Genomic DNA, 19,357 nt, shown 5'->3' with positions numbered 1-19,357 from the left:
CTGTACTGTAAAATCAGCTATACCAGAGTAAGACTACACCAATTTTTACAAAATTAATAATTGGTGGACTTGGTGTAATATTATCTGGCTTCTGGGGAATATAGCTGTTATATTTTTGCTATCAAGACCATAGTCTGATAAATGTTCCTTCCCTATCCCTCCGAAAACATAAGTTTATGTTTTGATTATTGTGACTGGTTCTCACCAGCACAATAGGAAGTTTCCCCTCCAAAATAATAATTTATTGAAACTAAAAGTTAACTAATACTTGCAAAAGCCCTTGATTTCTAAATTCAAAATAGTAAAAATACTATTCAGTTCAGTATGCAAAATAGATTCAAGCACACATATTCCTGGAAGACTCTTTTATTTCTCCCATTTCTCCAATTTCTGTATATAACAACCAGAACCTGTAATAGGACTAGAGCAAAACCACTTTGAGTGTACTTTAATACCTCTCAAATAAATTTTGTCAGACACAACTTGTTAGTCAGTGTCCTCTCCTTGCAAATCAATAACAGAGTTGGCAGTATTCAAATCACAAAAGAGGGAAAATTGGCTTTCTTGGCAAAAATATGCTTCTGAGTCAGCCCTCAGCATCTCTTTTCAAGACAATGCTCCTTTGCTTCAAGTACTGTATTCTGCCACCTCCAGAGCACTGGCACTCTACTCAGTCCATCTCCTGCCATAGCAGGTATTCAACTCCCACAACTTCATTAGAAAAAGATTTCCTTTTATTCATGTTATAAAATGACTAATTTCCTTCTTCTGGATTTAGATATACTTTTTGTCACAGATGCTCATTTTCAGACTACACACTAAGCTTAATGATTTTGATTTCTTCATGTTCATATTAGAGTCTGTTTCTGAGTTTCTAGAACAGAGTGGCTGTGTGAATCTTAATGACTCCAGCTAAACCTTATTTGGCTCTGAAAAGCAGGCAAGGTGAGCTGGACCCTTCATCCATCACTAATTATCTCTAGAGAGCTGTTAAATAGCTAGATGGTAATATATCATTCATACATAAAGTAATCTTTGCATTTCTCATTAGAAAGCATTCTCTATTCCTTTACCCTTCAAAGACATTCGTCACTGATTTTGAAGTTTGTCATACTTCTGTATATAATCACTCCCTTTGGCAACTATTCCATTGTTATTTCATTGGTTTGAACCTACTGACTCGTGCAGCCACCTTTTCTGACCCAGGTTAAGCAGTCTAATGTTTTCTTACATCTGCCAAGACTTAAGCAGGTAATTGGATAGATACCCTCTGTTTCTTCCCCTTGTTTTGAATTCCATTCTTAGATGTGGTCTTATATTTCTCATCCATTCTCTCCACCTCAAGGGAGGCTGTGGTTAAGCTGTAGAGAGAATTGGCAGAGAATTTCAGGAGGTGGCCTGGTACTGGTCAGGGACACCACAATGTACACAAGCCACCCCCCGCCCCCCCCCCCCCCAGGAAATTTCTGTGCACCATTGCAAGACACAAGCCAGTTCTAACTTGAAATTCTATTGGTTGGGTTAAAAACATTACCTTCCTTTCCCTTGCAAGGTCATAGTATTTTAAGTAGCTGTGATTTAGATCTAAAAGCTGTAATAATTTCTTCTTGCTGAGAGTCCAAAGACACACAGGCAGTTAATTTGGGTGACAAATTCAGATGGTGCAGATTTCAGGTTCTATACATCTTGTGTGCAGTCTCCCTCGTTCTGGTTCAATAGTAGTTCACATGAAATTTCAGGCTTGTAACAATTTATGTTTCACTGTATTCCTCCTATGGACCCTGCAAGCCCTGCCAACCCCAAGAAGTTCTGTTAATGAGACAGACAATTCATCTGCCATCCCATCCTCCTCAGTCTTTTAGCTTCTTAACTGCTGATAAAAATGAAAATTATTCCTACGCATTCTCCTTGACAGAGTGTAGGGGTTTTGAGAGATATGAGAACATACAGGCTTTTTTAGGAAACAGTAAGCCTTTCCATCTAACATTTTGCAGGATTTTCTCTCTCACCTCTCAAAAGGCCAAGATTGCCAAAGAGCCTACTATTTTTTTTTCACTGAATCTTTGTGTCCTCAAAGAAAAACAACTCTACAGTTATAGTTTTAATTGCTAATCTTCTTCACAACTTGTTACACAGAAGAAATCAAGGACTTAATCTTCTACATACTTTGAAAGGAACCACTAAATTCCTATCAGTGCCAATGGCAGAAGATCAAGGCACCCAACAATCATTATAAATTCAGCTGCCTAGTGGAATCCACACTGAGACACAAGATAGGTGCTAAGCTTTCAAGGTTCTTTTCTGAGAAAGGAAAAGCACTCCTAAACTAAAACATATCTTATCTTGCAGTTACATATTAAACACTGGGGAAAGTGCAGGGAATATCATAGCTTACAGTTAGATGCCTATATCCAGGTCTCTGCAGTCAAAAAAAAAAAAAAAAACCAAAAAAACCAAAAAAAACCAAAAAAAAAAAAAAAAAAAAAAAAAAAAAAAACCAAACAAAAAACAAGAATGCCACCAAAGTGTGATCAACAGATCAGCAGCCTGACCATCAGGTGCACCATCGTGTTCAATTGTAAGAATACTTAATTCAAAACAGGCTTCTCAGCTTAGCCAGAAGGAATTTCATTTCCTAGAAAGAAAATCCAAACATCCTGGATTTAAAACTGGGTTAAGCGGTAGGTTTTCCACCCAGTCACACCAAAACACCATTTTTTCTGCATGCAAAGCACTTAACAACTTGTATGTTCCAGGCCTTGATGGTTCAGTGGAAAAAAGTTTTGATACACTAAATTAGTTGCCTATTGCCTAACCTTGACTTCCAACCAGCCCAAAGTTCCCATTTTTTTGAGCTGCATGTCATCTCAAATGGGATGGAGCCATTTCTTTCCACCTTAGTCTTCCTAACCAGACACAAGTTATTCAGAAGTACAGTAGATCTCTCTCATAACAAACCTACAAAATGGCATACGTAATTACTCATTCTGACATATCTTTAATCAGTGGGTATCCATTCTTCCATTAACTAGCAGCATTGCTAAAAATTATGTACTGAATATGCACAATTAACAAGCTGAAAAAAACTCCCTTTTGCATTGTTTTTGAAGCACATCAGCTGGTTACAAAACAGTGGTTTTTTCCCATTCAACCTTAACCTGAGTTAGAACTTGTTAGTTGTCATGGCAATAGAAGCATTCAGGTGGTAGGAAAGAGAAATTAGCAGATTCCAGCTGAAACTGCTCTGGTAGGGCGTGTTCTCAGGAAGATTCATATACCAGGCAAAGATTGATGGTATTTACACTGTGATGTAGTTGAATGTTTTGAAAAATCAGTCAGTATGATAAATGTGAGTTTCTTATTATCTGCTATAATTTTATCCAGCTGTCTTTTGCCAGAATACACCACTGACTAACTAAACATATTTGTTTAAGTTATTCTGGTAAAATAAATAGGAAGGAAATTAAGTTTGAGGGCTTTTTTTTTAAAAAAAAAACGTCATTACAAAAAAAAAATACCAACAGAAAAACTGTCTTGTATAGCTAATTTTGCAGGAGGCTCTCAGGCATTACTCTGTATGTATGAGAGAGTTAAACTTAATTTTTTTCAAGAAAAGCAGAGCAATACTGTTACTTCAGAAAGTCTTTGGAGCTTTTAATAAAGCCAGCTTGAAGCTATAAAAGTTGGGATAACCTGCATCTGGACTTTATTTTCAGAGCACTTAATTTTGTGATAAAATCCATGATAAAAATCCATTGATAAAAATCCACGTGTGGATCATATGCCAGTAGCCATTTTCTAGTTTGAGACATACATATTAACTTTCACTGTAGAAATTTCACTGTTTAAGTTTTCACTTTCACTGATATAAAACAATGAGAAGTAAGTTGATTTAGGTTTGGGGGGAAAGGGTGTTGTTATTGCTTTGGGTGGGTTTTATGTGTGTGAGAACAGGAAAACAAGAAAAACTGAGCTCTTCTCAATGAAGTCTTCAGAAAAAGTCCTCATGACAAGCTCAACTACACTAGGCAGTTCTTGACAGATACTTGTCTACTGTATTCTTCACCATCCCCACTGATGGGGACTCCACAGCCCTCCTATGAAATGCCCTGCAGTGTTAACAATCCTTATAGCTGTGAAACTAATCTTAACATTTAAAAATCTAAAATTTTCATACTGTAGTTGCCATCCTTTTCTCTTACACACAATGAATATGGAGATCGATGTGGTCCCTTCCTCTTTAACATTTGAAGACAGTTACTACGTCTGTTCTCAGTGAGGTTCCATTAAAAAAACCCCAAAAACTAAATTTATCTCAGGTCATGCGTTAATGTCCCCCGCTAAGTCACTTTGGATAATTCCACTGCTCTTTCCTGGCTCAGCTGTGAAGGGAAGTACATAAAACCAGTTAAGTTGAAAGCAAGGGCTCTTACAAGAGGGACAAGACAAGAGCCATCTCATGGCATTCGTGATTCAGCTGACAGGAAATAATTCTGTTTTCAGTACAGCAGCTATATATTAGCTTGTCTAAACTAAACAACCTGAGGCTGACAACTCTTTCTCAAAGATCTTGTCTTGTAACCTTCTCCTTCCTACTTCCCTTCTCCAAAGTCAACTTCTCATGCTTAAATTGCAGTCTGGTACACACATCTGGAAATAATATTGAAACTTCAGTTAAGCTTATGTTAAAAATAGTACAAACTATTCTATACCCTTTACCCCTTGCTATTTTCCTTCCTCTTCTCAACAGCAGAATGACAGATTCAATGAAAGCGCTGCTAAGCCAGGCATACCCCAACTTCTACTCTGCAGCTGACTACCAGTCCTGTAAAAAGCACAATACTTTGCACATGACTTCACAGAACTGCCCTCCATTTTTTAGGTTTGGGGGTTTTGGTGAGGTTTTTTTCTATTTCCTTCTTGTCCACACTCTTTTAAATTCTAATCTTGTCTTGTAATTTTCTTGCAGTCCTTCTGAGTTTGGAGTCAAGCAGTGAATGCTCTATAAAGGGCTCAGCAATTACACTTCCCATGCAGTTCTCAATTCTGCATATCTGGCACAACACGGTTTGCAGACTCATCTTGCTACCATTAGATATGTCTCTAATTATATTATGGAACAGGTAGAATCAAAAGCCATATAATTTAATAATCATGAAAATAACACTGCCTTCTAATTCCAAAGGGAGTAGCATGGTCACCCTTGAAAACAGGCTGCTCGTATGGAAAATACAGCATGCATTTTTTGCTTTGAAAGAGGGCATTTAATTCTCTGACCTTCATGAGCAAGCCAAGGAACAGCATTCTGTGATTTTTTTTCTCTTTGTTTTATAGTAGTTGCTCTTATTTCCAATGTCACTGAAATACTTGGAAAACAAAATTATCCAAGGCAGTTGGAGTAGATTATCATTGTATGTCCCTTGCAACTGAAATAGTCTATTCTATTCTGTCTATTCTACTCTGCATCTGCACAATCAATCACATGTTACTGCTCCTTCAGCGAATGTTACCTTATACTTTATCTTTCTGTATTTTTATGCCATTTTTAAGGGTGACCTGGCATTAGTTTAGAGCTGGTTAGTGTTGCATTTTTAAAATTGTAAATTTTATATTTTTGACCTAAAAATTCTGTATCAGACTTCTGGAATAGTATGTGCAGGTAAGGGGTACCACACATGAATTGTATCAAAACATTAAAAAAAATTGTATTGTCTCCTGGGACATGGAAAAAGGAGGAAAAGCCACACGGAAGATTCCCAAAGCAACTGAAGGAAATTCATCACTACTAGGTCATCCTTCTCATTCCCATTTTAGAGAAAAAAAAATCATGATTATTGGTGAATATTTCTGTATATTTCAAACACTAGTTTTGAAGCACTGGAGAAAAATAATGTAAGTTGACTCCTCAATTCCCTGCCTGTGATGGCTTGAGGGCAAAACCAAGGTTCTGTGTAAAAGAAAGAAAGGCACTGAAATTGACATTAAAGCACAGATACAGGAATTTCCTCACAGATGTTAATACAATAATAATAAAATATTAATACAATATTTTCACTCAAATTGTCTCTGCCTTTCCCTCTGAGGGTAGAATTCAGACACTTTAAAATTCTACTACCATAGGAAACTCAGGAAAACTGCCCCACTTCATTTGCTTGTTATATTATTTCAGTTCAGAGTGCAAACAGGCTGAAACTCTGGGAGCATCTTCAAAGCTGAACCATTTTAAAGAAATGCATTGCTTTACAATCAGGGAAATCAAATTAACATCTGTATTCCTTCCATTGCTTTTGAGTCATAGTTCTCACAAACATTTTTTTAAACTGAAACAAAGCAACTAAGACAGATATGTTGGTATGTTTCCAAAGGCAGTAATATGAACTAAACATACAATCACATATGAAATGCCTAAGTATCAGTTAACCATTAGTTAACTTTGCATGGTCCAATCCATTTATAGGAAAAACATAACCAACCTTCTATTCTTTGTTATATGGATTTTCACTTCCTTTCTTAATAGTTCTTCCCGAGTCTCCTGCTTATCACTACTCTTTGAATATTTTTAGCTACTTTGCTCAACCCCGAGCAGAATTAACATAGCTCCTAGGTACACCTGCAGATAGGGCTATGGAGAACACTTACAACTCTATTTGTATTTAAATGTTTGCTTTCATTGTTCTTGTGATTACACTGAAAACACATTGGTTTTTAACTACAATATTATGGGCTTGGAATGCAGAGGAGTACAGAACCTGGTCTCAAAATTGCAGTTCTTCCCTACATTCATTTATGTTTCCTTAATGTAAGTTAATTTTTTTTATTTCCCTTTTTTACAATGGTAGGTTCTCAGTACAGGCAAGCTCATTTCTCTCCCACTGCAGAAAGACATTAAGGACTAGTTATATTTCAGTTTGTTCAAAAGGTATTAATGAACATTCACTCTAAGCATTTTTAGCCAGCTTATGTTTACTCCAGTGTCTTTTTCCTAAGGGCTCATTAGATTTTGAAGAATAATGTCTAATTGCTGAATATAATGTATTTTTTTACAACACTGAGAAATATATGGGTTATTGTATTCATGTTAAGCAAGTAATTCATTAATATGTCACTTGAAGTATCTACCGTCGTCATTTACTATTTCAGGGGTCTAATCTACATGCACTTCCTTGCCAATGGCTGAACTGTTAATTGCAACATCAGCAAGGCTACAAGATTTATAGTTGGCCTACTCTAGAACAGCCTCATTTAAGGATGAATCTACAACAGTGACTGAAGAATTAATTAGAATAATTGTGCAACTTATCCAACGTTCTTCAAGACAGTTAGGGCAAAATAATCAGAAGACATTTTTTATTTTTCAAAACTACTGCAGCTAGAACACAATCAATAACAACACATCCCTTCTGAGATGACAGTCGTGCATTCAGCAAACACATTTCATGTGCAACATCAGCAAAGCCTGTCAAGTACTGAAAGCCATGTTTGTGTCAGAATGTGTATTTCACAACTGGAATTCCTTTCAGAGCAGGTTGAGCAGCCATAGGCATTAAGTACACACACACATACATACCCACACCAGTTCTTCCTGCAGTACTGTCATGATGCTGCCACATAGTGCTGTCCCTAAGATCACTTCTGTTCAAAGGATATAGGATATGAATTAATATTTTTACCAGATTTCAGCCTCTGATGATCTGTTTGCAAACTTCTCTTTGACTTTTTTTCAGTTTTCCTTTTCTGTCAGAACCTCATGCAAATAGGAAACTTACACTAATTAAACAAAATTATGTGCATTATTAGTATTTTAAAGTTTTTTAAAAGTTTCCTTCAGCATGGGTTTGATCAGATGGTTGTATGGTTGTATAATATGCTTCTCCTGAACCTCCTCTTATAGAGTTGTTGTAGCTTTAGTGGCCTAAGGGTAAATAAAAGCCAAAGCCTGCAGGGAAAAGAGAACACTTGACTGTAGCAACTCACCGAGCTGGAAATGTCACAGGAGTTTTCAGACCTGCCACTGGAACACATGAAGGACCTCTCATCTGCTGAAGGTTTAGTATTCAAAACAAACCCTTCAGATGCTTCACCTATGAAATGGCATTGTGATTCCTTACAAACCTTGCCTAAAAATTATTTTTCAGAGAAGACAGAACTGCCTTTTTCATTTCACTTAGCAGCTGGAAGGTCTATGTGGTGATGAGCCATATCAGAGAGCAGAGTGGAAGGTACAGTAAGGATTGGATAACAACAGATAAATTGGAGAGCTCTCCTTTCAGTTACCTTATCAGAGTGTCCACTAGTGTGTTTTTCTCTTTCTCTTCATGACATGCTTACCAGTATAACACATATATTATAATAATTTAGCTTTACAAGGAGATGGTGAATGGTCACTAAATGACCTTGACACTTTTGTACTTAAGTTTCAAAAGACCCTTCCATTATTTCCTAAAATGTAGAATGATTCTTTAAAATGTCAAGTAAATGTGGACAAAATACTCAACCCAGAAGGTGAGACTTTGCTCTCCACTACACGACTTTGCAATAAAGAGACAAAGGTTTCCTGAGAAGACAAGAACACTTGCCTGAGGCGGCAAGAAGTCAGCTAACCCTTGTGAGAATGAGGGGTGTCTTGAATCAAACTAAGATGATAAATTCTACCACAGACATTACTCATCAGAGTTCTGTCATTATAAGGAAAATGGTGATTTTCTTAGATTCCATTCTTCTTCTGCTTCTCAAATTTCTTCGTAACATCCAATTATTTTGTACACCCTGAGATCTTAAGCACTTCGCCTCCAGCTTGTGAACCAAATATTGTTTTTTACAGGCTTGCCCACTTTACTTGTGGCAAGTAACATGAAAAAGTATACAATGCTAGGGAATCACAAAAGGTTTTTCTTGTGTTTTGAGTGTTTGTTTAGGGTTTCCCCTCCCCCTCCAAAAAATTCTATAATCTACTTTCTTGTCACTGCAGAAGCCACAACTCTTGTTATCATTCCAATGTTCGCACAAAAGGAAGCCTCCTTGTTCTCCTTCACTGCCTGGTGACTTCTATCACATCTGTGCAAAGTGCAGGTTTTGTCTTCTCAGTCCTGAAATTACTCCACTATTCTACAGCATCACCCTGCTTCTTGCAGACATATCTGTCTAGGGTTTCCATTCAACAAGGGGGCCCTAAGAAACAAAAATCTTAGGAGATTACTGTTTGCATTAACCCTGTACATGCTGACATGAGAACTCAAAAATGAAGAGATAAATATAATTTGGTTTTGCACTTTTGACATGCCACATACAAATTTTATGGACTTTTCAGTCTCAAACATTGATATTAACTGTATTTCAGTTCAATGTATCTTTCCCTTTAAACACAATTTCTGGAAAGTATTCTATTGCTAGTGTAATGAGTCATTTCTTCTGATTTGACATAATGAAATAAATATCAAAACAAATATATAGTCTTGCAGAAGCCCTTCTTTTAAAACAAAATATCAAAAGTGGAAATGTAACGTAAATGTAATGGCAAAGAGAAATGCCCAGCAAATTGTAACTTTCATAAGCTTTGTTAAATGTCCAAGCCAAATTACTTATTTTATGGAGAGCAGAGAAATGGGCCTTGTGCAAATTCCTGATATCATTCGGGTCTCTCTTTTTCAGGAGCAAAGTTATAATTGTGTCATCATGACTCAGTGGAAATCTGTTTTCTCTAATATTGCCTTCAGTCCCTTGAAGTACAACCTTGTGAAAACCTCTAAGGACAATGTTTCAGTAATGCAAAAGTTCATCATTTCCTGAAAACGTTCTTTTTATAACCCCATGGAGCTGGGGTCTAAGAGATGCTGCTCTATCTTAAATACACAGCACTAATCTGTTAATCCATATATAGATATACAGCTCAACACTTTAATTCACGGTTCACTAAGTGAAAAAGGAAATTATTAGATTTAATATGATTTACTTTAACCCTTCCAGATATTCATGTACATTAAGACTGAAATTTACTTTTGTGAGAGCCCACATATTTTACAATTATTATCTTAAGTATGAAAACTATGAGAAAACATACCTCATACCAGTTGATGCTACCTTAAAAGTCTTGGTCATTTAATATAACTAACCCAATAGCGCATTTTAATTTTGGCATTCTGGAATTGTGTTGAAAATGTTCTTTTGTAAAAAAAAAAAAAAAAAAAACAAAAAAAAAAAAACCACAAGCCAAAACCCCAAGGCATTTTGTTAATTTGCTATATGGCTTTTAGTACTGAGTAAAGCTTCTTTTCTAGGCCAAAGCATTTTACTATTGCAATAAAATATTTAACACTTGATACCAACTTTCCTCTCCCCAGGAAAAATTTCTAATATTTTCAAAATCTCTTTACTTTCTTAGCTAAAAAAAAGAGAGCCAATAATATATTTCTGACTAATAGTATGATTCCAAACCTACCAAAGATCAGACTCTTTTATGTAACCATAGAATATAAACAAGGTGAAAAGTAGATCCTCTCCTTAGAGGATGGTAAATTAAGTGCATCTACTTAACACATTTGTAAAATGACAGCTTTTTGATAATAAATACAAAATAAGAGGAACACTCACATTTTGTTAAAGGATCTACTTTCAGAAAAGACACACAAAGACATGTATTCCCTCCCAAGTAAGCATCTAAAGCACAGGGATAATCTAGCTCTAACAGGCTGTGTCACATTTTACTATTTCTTCACATTGTAAGGTTGATTAGGATTTCAGCAATAAGTATCTCTTCTTGCCTAATGGAACATAAAATTGTATTACTTACGCATATCTTTCACTAAATATTTATAGTGCACTAGTTGGTTTGTAATTCATTTTCAACAAAGTTCCTTTAAAATCAAGTACTTTTCTTTTTCTGGAAGTGGCTCCTGTAGTTCCCAGTCTGCAGGTCAGAAAGGTCTGGTGCCAGCTGGCTTTGCACTGGGTTCATGGAAGCTAGGCACTTGCCTTTGTATGAGAAATGAAGGCTAATGCTCCAACCTTCTGACTCAGGATCAGGAGAGGCACTGATCAGGAGGCAATTTCAGGGCACACAGGTATTTTGAAAAAAAGGATAGCTTTGGTTGGGTTTTTTTTTTTGGTATGATGCCAGCATAAACTCTGCCTTATTGTGGTGTGACTGAGTCATATTCCTGGAGACAAGCAGTGTTACCCATTCAGTTTATTCAATATCTGTTAAAAGCCAAGATAACCACACACACACACACACACGAGTTCCTTCAGCAAACAAAAGGTCCCTAAGAAAGCACTGTTTCTGCTCTCTAGGTTTAAGATGCAGCACAGAAAAATAGAAGTCAAAATCCCCAGAAACATCAACATTTTGATTACTTTTCCAGCAAGATCCAAGGAGAATCTTCTGCCATAAATTATCACACATTGGATTTTTCATCTGCAGGCTGAAGTTATTACCAGGTAGTGCAATTTTTTTTTAATGCCAATGTTATTCTCAAGATCTTCTTTTTTAATGTTAGCCCTTTATAACAAAGCACCCACATGCCTAGAAATGCCTAACTTCATCCATTCTTGCATCACATTTGTCATTATAATAGATATCCTTGTGGCTAATTATTCCCCTAAACTTTCTAATTTTATACCTTCCCCTTATCTCTTTTTTCCCTCAATATCTTTTTAAGTAGAGGTGTGTTTGCATCCTCATTTCCTGAGAGCTATGAGCATGTCTGTGGACAGCTGCCACAGCTGAGGGGTTGAGGTGGACTTGCATGAGCATTTGTCTGTTACTTATAGGTAATAATTTGGAAACATGGCTTGCAATCTAATTGTTCCATTTTCCTTTAAAGCTAATGGAATATTATATACCTCTTTTATGTATAACCTCTTCATTATAATCCTGCTCTTCCAAGTCAGGCAGTTACATCAAACACATGACACTGTTATGGATTGAGCAGCTATTCCAGCTTCCCTTACGTCCCTGCTTTTTGCTGCCGTTGACTTTCTATATAGGCCTTTCCAGAGTACTCTCTCTTACCAGCAGAAGATAAATCATCCTTTCATGCACGATCAGGTATCAGAGACTGCAGTCATTCCAAGATGGATTTGCTCTACCTTTATAGCCTGTTCTTAAGCTACAATTGCACTTAAGGTCACACTCTGATTTAGCTCTTTCACACAGATTACTGAAATAATAAATAACAGATATTTTTACTCATAATATTAATAAGTATCCTAGAGATAAAAATCAAAATTACATTAAGCTCTGTTTTTATTGCTCAACAAGGGCTGTTACAACCTCAGACAAAATAATGCGCCCAAAAATGTTTTGAGCATAATGAACCTATGTTAAGGATTCAGCAGAGGCATGCCAAGGCCAGGGCAAGCAGGGCATCTACTGTGAGTGTCTATGTAGGGAACACAGGTCACAAAAAACACCCTTACCTCCGGCTTTTACAGATGGTTCCTGCTGCCACCCAAGACCAAAGGATTCAGGCTCATGCAGACATAGGAGAAAGGAGGTAGCATGGGCATTAAGGACCCCATACCATCTGAATGGAAACCTAAGGAGTGAGACCTGCTCACAGGGAAGGAAGCAGGAAATTTGATACCTGGTATCAAATTATCACACAGTGGCTCTGGTTTTTTAACACAGCTTGTACAAACTGCTATCATCCAACAACTGTCATCTTTGAATTTTTTCTTTAGAGTAATAAATCTATTTTGATAATAATATTATCATATAATAATGTACACAAAATATATTCTATTATATATTATATATACTATAATAATAATTATGCTATTTTTATAATATTGATAATCAAATTTAATAATTTCTTTGCAGCATATAGTATTTCAAATCTAGAGCATAACTAAGGTGTGAGATTGCTTGCACCTTGTGAAATGCAGCTGTGCTAAAACGGTAAGACAAAAATTCTACTGAAAGACAGTGAAACCAGTAGTTACCAAAAAAAGGGAAAGAAAAAGAAGAAAGCAAATGGCAGCTATTTCAGACAGCAACATGGGTGATATTCTAGGTTGCAGCATCTTGTTGGCAGATAATTACTCTGACAATAGCAGTGCAGAATTTATCCTACAATCAGAACTTCAGCCATCTACTTTAGATAATAATACGTGATCATTTACAAATACAAAGCCACTAGAACAAATGATCTTGTTTAAATGTCACCTTCCAACTCAGCTGCTCCTCCCCCTACCTTGTACTTCTAGTCCCATTTCTTTACTTGAATAGAAAACAATATATTTTTAAATTGTATTAGGCTTAAGAGCCCTGGAGAAAGTGAGCCAAGTTTTCTTTTCCCTCAACAAGTATTGGCAGGCTTATGAACTGTGTGTCAGGTACCAAGAATAAATAAGAACAGCTCCAATTAAGTTCATAAGGTCTGATAATTCATACCCACTGAGGACCTGAATTGGATTACAAATTGCAGAGTCATTTCTGTCCTTAATTATAGTTATGCCACCTCACTGCAAAATGAATTTCTACAGGTAGAGCTTAAGGTTTGAGCTTACAGAATATTTATGAAAGGTCATGATGGAGAGGATTTCACTTGGCTTTCACTTCCATCTGAACATTCACTTAGCATATGAATGCTTATTTTCTAATTTGTACTCTGGTAGTAGAATTTTTAGGAATATTCCACTGAAAAAATAAGCTTCAATACTGGAAACCAAACCCTTCATGTGTTTGAGATGTAGCAGTGGCTTGCAATTGTTTTCAAATATATCTCTAAGCAAGAACCTCAAAACAGCCTTAAGAAACTCCAAATACTATATACTTCTGTAGGCTAAAATTCCCGTAAGAAGTTCCCTAATATCAAAACTGCTGGAGTCTGAAATGATGTTTTCTTGCTGGAATTGTACAGAACAATTGGAATCTTCAGGGAAAGCAAACACAGCTGCAGCATCTTGAATAAGTGCAGTGATTAAGTGTACTACCACAATTATGGTAATCCATGTTCAATTTGAACTCAGACTGAAACAAGTGAATTGGAAGGATGCTGACATTACCAGAAATAATGAGTGTATTACAGGTGGAGAGGACAGAGAGCTTGCTCAAAGGGAGCCTAGCAAAGGAAGATCAAAGGAGCCCTGGGTTTCTGCTGGAAGGTTCAACATGTAGGAAAAAGACAGCTACAGGAGCTAAAACAATGTGACAATAACAACTAATGTTTATATACCTAGGAGAAATTTAACCTGGAAAACTGAAATGTGCTTTAACTCCAGAAAATAATCTAATTTAAATGTATAATGACTTGACACCTCTATGATACAGAACAAAAAAAAATTAGGAGGAAAATACATTCTTGTGGTAATTCCAGTATATCTTTTCACACCAAATCATTCATGTATATCACTGAAAAAATAATCTAAGAGGAGGGGCAAAGTCATTCCTTTTCTTATTACAGCCACATATGGGAAGGACAGATATAAGCAACAAGAACAGATGGGGGAAAAAAGGTATGAAAACATCACAATTTGCATCATATTTGGTATGAAAGTCTGGCTTCCTCTCTCATCAGCTGGAATCTCTCTCTTTATTCACTATTCATTCCTTTTATGAACCTAATTATGATGAGTTTAATCAGACAAAAAAAAGCATAGTTTATCTCAGCCTTAAGTCACAAAAATCAGGAGGATGCTCTGAGCTGTGCTATTCAATGCTGAGCAATTGCTTTGTCCTTTTATTCTCCAAAATACCCAACCATAAGACAGAGATGCAAACATTTATGGGGCCAAGAGATAAAAAGCATTTCCTAAGAGTAAATGATTTTTACTGCTTATGTTCATGGAGCTTTTCTCTTGTATTTGGATCTTCCATAGTACTTTGGAGCCCATCAGACTTAGCCTTTGCTGTTAGAATACATTAATGAGTAACATTATATATGGGAAGATTACAGCTTAATAACTCATTCTGAAATACTGAAAATGCATCTTGACTGAGGAGAAATGGGTGGCAGCCCAGTTACTACAGAGTGAAGGACACTATAAAGACTGCGAGCAGCAGGACACTTCCCCAAGCAGTAAACACTTTTAGCTCAGACACCTAGAGCTGCAGTGCCTTTATCGGAGCAAACTTCCAAGGGATGACTCAAATGCTCCCATGGTATCCATGACCCAGGAGGGAAGCTCCGCCTTCCATGTGTTGCTAGACAAAGTTTTTCTGGCATGTAAGAGAATTCTTTTGAAGAGCCAGTTAGTTAAGACCTCCATTCTTTATTCACGTCTGCCTTTCTGCTATACTCTTACATAGAATCTTTTCTGTACACACTTTTGCTTATGCTTCTCTTATTAATTTCTAGTATCACTGTGCTGCTTGAAAGCAGACCTCACATTTTAATTAATTTAAAACTTTCTTCTCATAATTAACTTGCACACAACATTAAATAACATAAAACACTTGGAAAATACGTGTATCTTGATTCAAATTCCTGAAATGCTCTGATGCAGCTAAGTCAATTTTTAATTTGCTTTAGTAAAATAAAATTTTAAAAGCTGGAATAATTGAAATCAACTGGGTTAAATGTTCCTAAATTTTGGTGTGTACTTTAAAGAAAAGTTGTTTTACAATCAGATATATCACTAAAGTAGAACATACAGAACATCACTAAAGTAGAACATACACACAAAGCAAACTAACCGTGGTATTTTATCTGCATTATTAAAGCTTTGAACTGCTTGTGCATATGAAAGAAGTCAAACTTGTCAGCCAATTCCAGGGGTTTGTGGGAGTTTTGACAGAAGAAAAACATTTGGTAGGGTATGTTAATTTCAGCAATGCTTCATTTCAAAAAAGGAATTGGGGAAGAAGAATGGAAAAATCCTTGTGCTAAAACTCTAAGTCACCCAAGTTAACTTCTTCAAAATGCAAAAAAAGTTACTTTCGGTATAAATATATCAAACAGGAAAAAAATAATACCCTGAAAATAAATACATTTGTAAATATGAATAGCATATTGAATGTATTTTTTTTACGTTAAAAACAAAGTGGAATTCTTTTAGTGTACCAAGCTGAAGGACTTTGAGCATTTGTAGGGTTTATTTCATTCTGTAAAATACATTGTTTTATTCAGTTTTGGAAAGCTGCATAAAACATTATTTTCCTCCCCAAAATAAAATTCTATTCCTGTTCAGGTCTAGTAATTAGCAATAATTATTTCCATATTAATTGGTGCATGCTGCCTTTAAAATGCGCTGCTCAAATGTTCATTTTTTATTTGTATCTGATCAGCTAAAACATCCATATGGTTTGCTTTGGAAAGATACACTGATCTTGTTTTCAAAAATAATATGGGCCACCAGATATTCACTCAGTCAATTTTCAGAAAGCTCTATGAATCAGAAACTGGCATTTCTTAAATTACTGGGTGCCTGACTTAGCACAATCTGTCATTGATTAAAAAACTAGCAAGTGGTGAAATCCCCTTGGTGCTCTTTGGAACAGGTGCAGATGGCTCCCATCTCCCTGAGTAAGTTTTATTTTGTTTTCCTCCTCTCAAAAGGGAAACTTGGTAACTCTGTGACAAAAAGCATACTACACAGAATAACAAGTTCAGGCACTTTATGACAAACTGACACATTGTTTTTAAGAAGAATAATATTATCTTGGGAACTGAAGTGTTTATAGGATTATAAAATGCCTGGGATGAGAGCAAAATATATACCTAGATAATAAGTAGTGCTGAAATGTTTGAGTCCCTCACAGTTTTCTCCTGCAGTTTTCTCCAGCTATGGTATATCATACTTTCAATAACAGATGAAAACCAGAGCTCCACAGGACAATCACTGAGCCACCCAGCAATTTGCTACCAACAGACATGGAAAAACCTCACAATCTTCAGTTCTATTCTAGCTTCAGGAAAATAAACTGCTATGGTAGGTATAGCTCCAGTTCTATTTCACCATTAAAAACAGGTTTTTCTAGCATTGCTTTTCTGTTGCTGCTCTTTGTGCTTCCATCTAGTTTGAATCTTCCCTACCCATTCAGTTAACCCCCTTCTCATCTATTACTTACACCTGGGCTTTCCTCTCTAACCTCTTTTCTCCAATTTCCCCATCCAATTCTCGGTGGCTCCAGCAGGTTCTGCTCATCCTCATTCTGTGTAGTGAGGGAAGATCTTTTGCATGACTCAAGCGAAGGCAGAAGAGAGCTACCACCTCTGTGTCATCAAAACTGCAGGCAGCAGTCTATAACAAATGATAGTCCCACTTAGGGCGGCTTGGACAGGAGACTGCCCAGCAAGAGAATGAAGTCCTGATTTCCAACTAGATTGTAAGGGAACTGGATTTTAAAGAGAGGAAAAAAATGAAATATTTCCTTTTCATGGAAGGTGTATGTTTGTGAATTATTCTGGCCTGAAAAGAGCAGTAATCCATGGAGTTGTATCTGGTTTTCAGATCACAACATGGATTTCCTACAGTAGAACTGACTGTAAGAAAAAGCAACTGTTAAACTGCATTATCTCAGATATGCAAGTGTATTAGCAGCAGCGAAACTAATATTACAGCTGGACCAAAGTTTAAGGATTTCCTAACTTCAATTGTGGTTAACTTCAGTTTGGCATGATTCTAACCAACACTGAATTCAGTAATCAAAACTCAGGGTTAGTCATGCATAAGGGTACTCTAGTAATTTAGTAATTTAGAAGATAAAGCTCATTTGTTTAGCTAGCAATAACTTCTCATGTATAATCATCTCTACTGTGACTGGTAATCTGGGACTATAGAAAATCTGAGGCATTATTATACAATAAAGCCTGTCAGAATCATCCATACGAGGACATTACTATGGAATTCATTAACACATATTTTGATGAAATTGAGATAATATCATAAAATGAGAATTTTAAATGGCTTTGACAGAATAATACAAAATGTAAAACTTCTTTTTAAAAAAAAGTAACAGGAAAAAATGAGATTGGCATTTTAAGCAGCCATTTCAAAAGAACTTCAAATTTCCTAAGAGATAACCATAAAACTAACTTTTGTGCACGAAAGAGTCCCACTTACCAACTCAGGCCCTGTCATTTGCCCATAATGCTGACCACAGATGTTTACAGATATTTTTTCCAAATCCCATCACTTTTCTGTGGTGTTACCTAAATTTCTCATCAGAAAGAACAGCTGAGGCTGTGCTTTTCATTCTTCCGTGGCAGGACTATCCCTGAAGACACACACAATTAACAACAAACTCACCTTACAGGATTTTTCACTGACCTGCAAGTAATTACTTCAGTGTACATCTAGAACTTGACTGTAATACTTCTCCTTTGTCCTCCAGACAAGTCATCAGCTGCTGGGAGTTTGAGAGGTGGGTGTTGTTAGCAGAATTGTTTTGCCTTTCAAACCGCTACAGCCCATCTTCAAGGAGAACTTCGAAAAGCTGATCACAGCCGCAGCTGAAGCGATGCAGAAATGCCCCCGAGCGATCTGCAGGGCTCCTCTGTCAGCAACCCGAGTGCCAGTCCTCTGCACAGAGACTGCCAGCAAAGCTTGAGTCAACTCACGCGAGTTCAGCGGGAAAAGCTCTCTGCACACAATGTTTATTGAGGGAATAAAAGGGCTGCAACTCCACATTTCAAAAGCAGATATATTCCATTAGGAGTTTTGTTCTGCTATAATTTTTGAGTGTACACAGCACAAATGCAGTTCTTCCTTTCCACCTGGATAAAAACAAACCAAACTAACCAGAATGCAAGTACGTGCTGTTGAAATATTTTGTGGTTTAAGCCATGTATTTAACATGATTCACTGGCATATTTAAGGAATAAGGTATTTGTGAACTACTAGGAAGGAGCATGCTAGTTTGTGCCAAATACACTGCAGAACATTACTGGATACAGTATTAATACCTAAATGAAAGCTACCTTAATAAGAACAAACAGAGAATAAAGATTGCTCCTTAAGATAATAAATGTTATAGAAGACTATATGGTTTTGGAAAAGAGGAAAAAAAAGATCAATCTTTACGAATAGACAGACTAACAGGAAAAAAGCAATTTAAGGTGGCAGTAATGGGTTTCCTCTAGGCAGACACAGAAGATTGGTGTATATACAGAATTAGGGGAAAATAATACTGACTATATAATAACAATTCAGAAAAAGATATCTAGAAATAAATACCTAAATATAAATACCTAAAAATAGGCAATTGAAATAAAAAACAGAAACCCCACAGTGCTTGTATTTCTAATTGAAACCTGTCTTGTGTTTAACACTGCATTTGAATTGCTATAATTATACATATGAATATGTATATAATGAAAATGGGGTAATCAGAGGCAAGTACTTTTCCAAAATTTTATAAATAGCAAATTTATAATATATCAACAGATGTGCTGAGAGGTAGTTGGTTGGTTTTTTT

At 36.3% G+C, this 19,357-nt stretch overlaps 1 long non-coding RNA gene across 3 annotated transcripts in view; it reads right to left on the bottom strand.

Moving 5' to 3' along the window:
* Nucleotides 1-19,357, bottom strand: part of LOC119703947 — a 99,362-nt gene that overhangs the window by 53,786 nt on the left and 26,219 nt on the right. For 2 of the 3 annotated variants that reach the window (XR_005257798.1, XR_005257799.1), the window contains exon 1: nucleotides 18,211-18,418. The exons of the other annotated variant lie outside the window; for it this stretch is intronic. This is a non-coding gene — a long non-coding RNA (uncharacterized LOC119703947). Of the gene's footprint in view, nucleotides 1-18,210; nucleotides 18,419-19,357 lie in introns of those variants that run through there. 3 annotated transcript variants of the gene reach the window in all.

Source organism: Motacilla alba, chromosome 8 (assembly GCF_015832195.1).
Source record: "Motacilla alba alba isolate MOTALB_02 chromosome 8, Motacilla_alba_V1.0_pri, whole genome shotgun sequence".
NCBI classification, from domain to species: domain Eukaryota; kingdom Metazoa; phylum Chordata; class Aves; order Passeriformes; family Motacillidae; genus Motacilla; species Motacilla alba.
The sequence above is the reverse complement of the archived record's forward strand: the minus strand, read 5'-3'. Positions and strand labels throughout refer to the sequence as shown.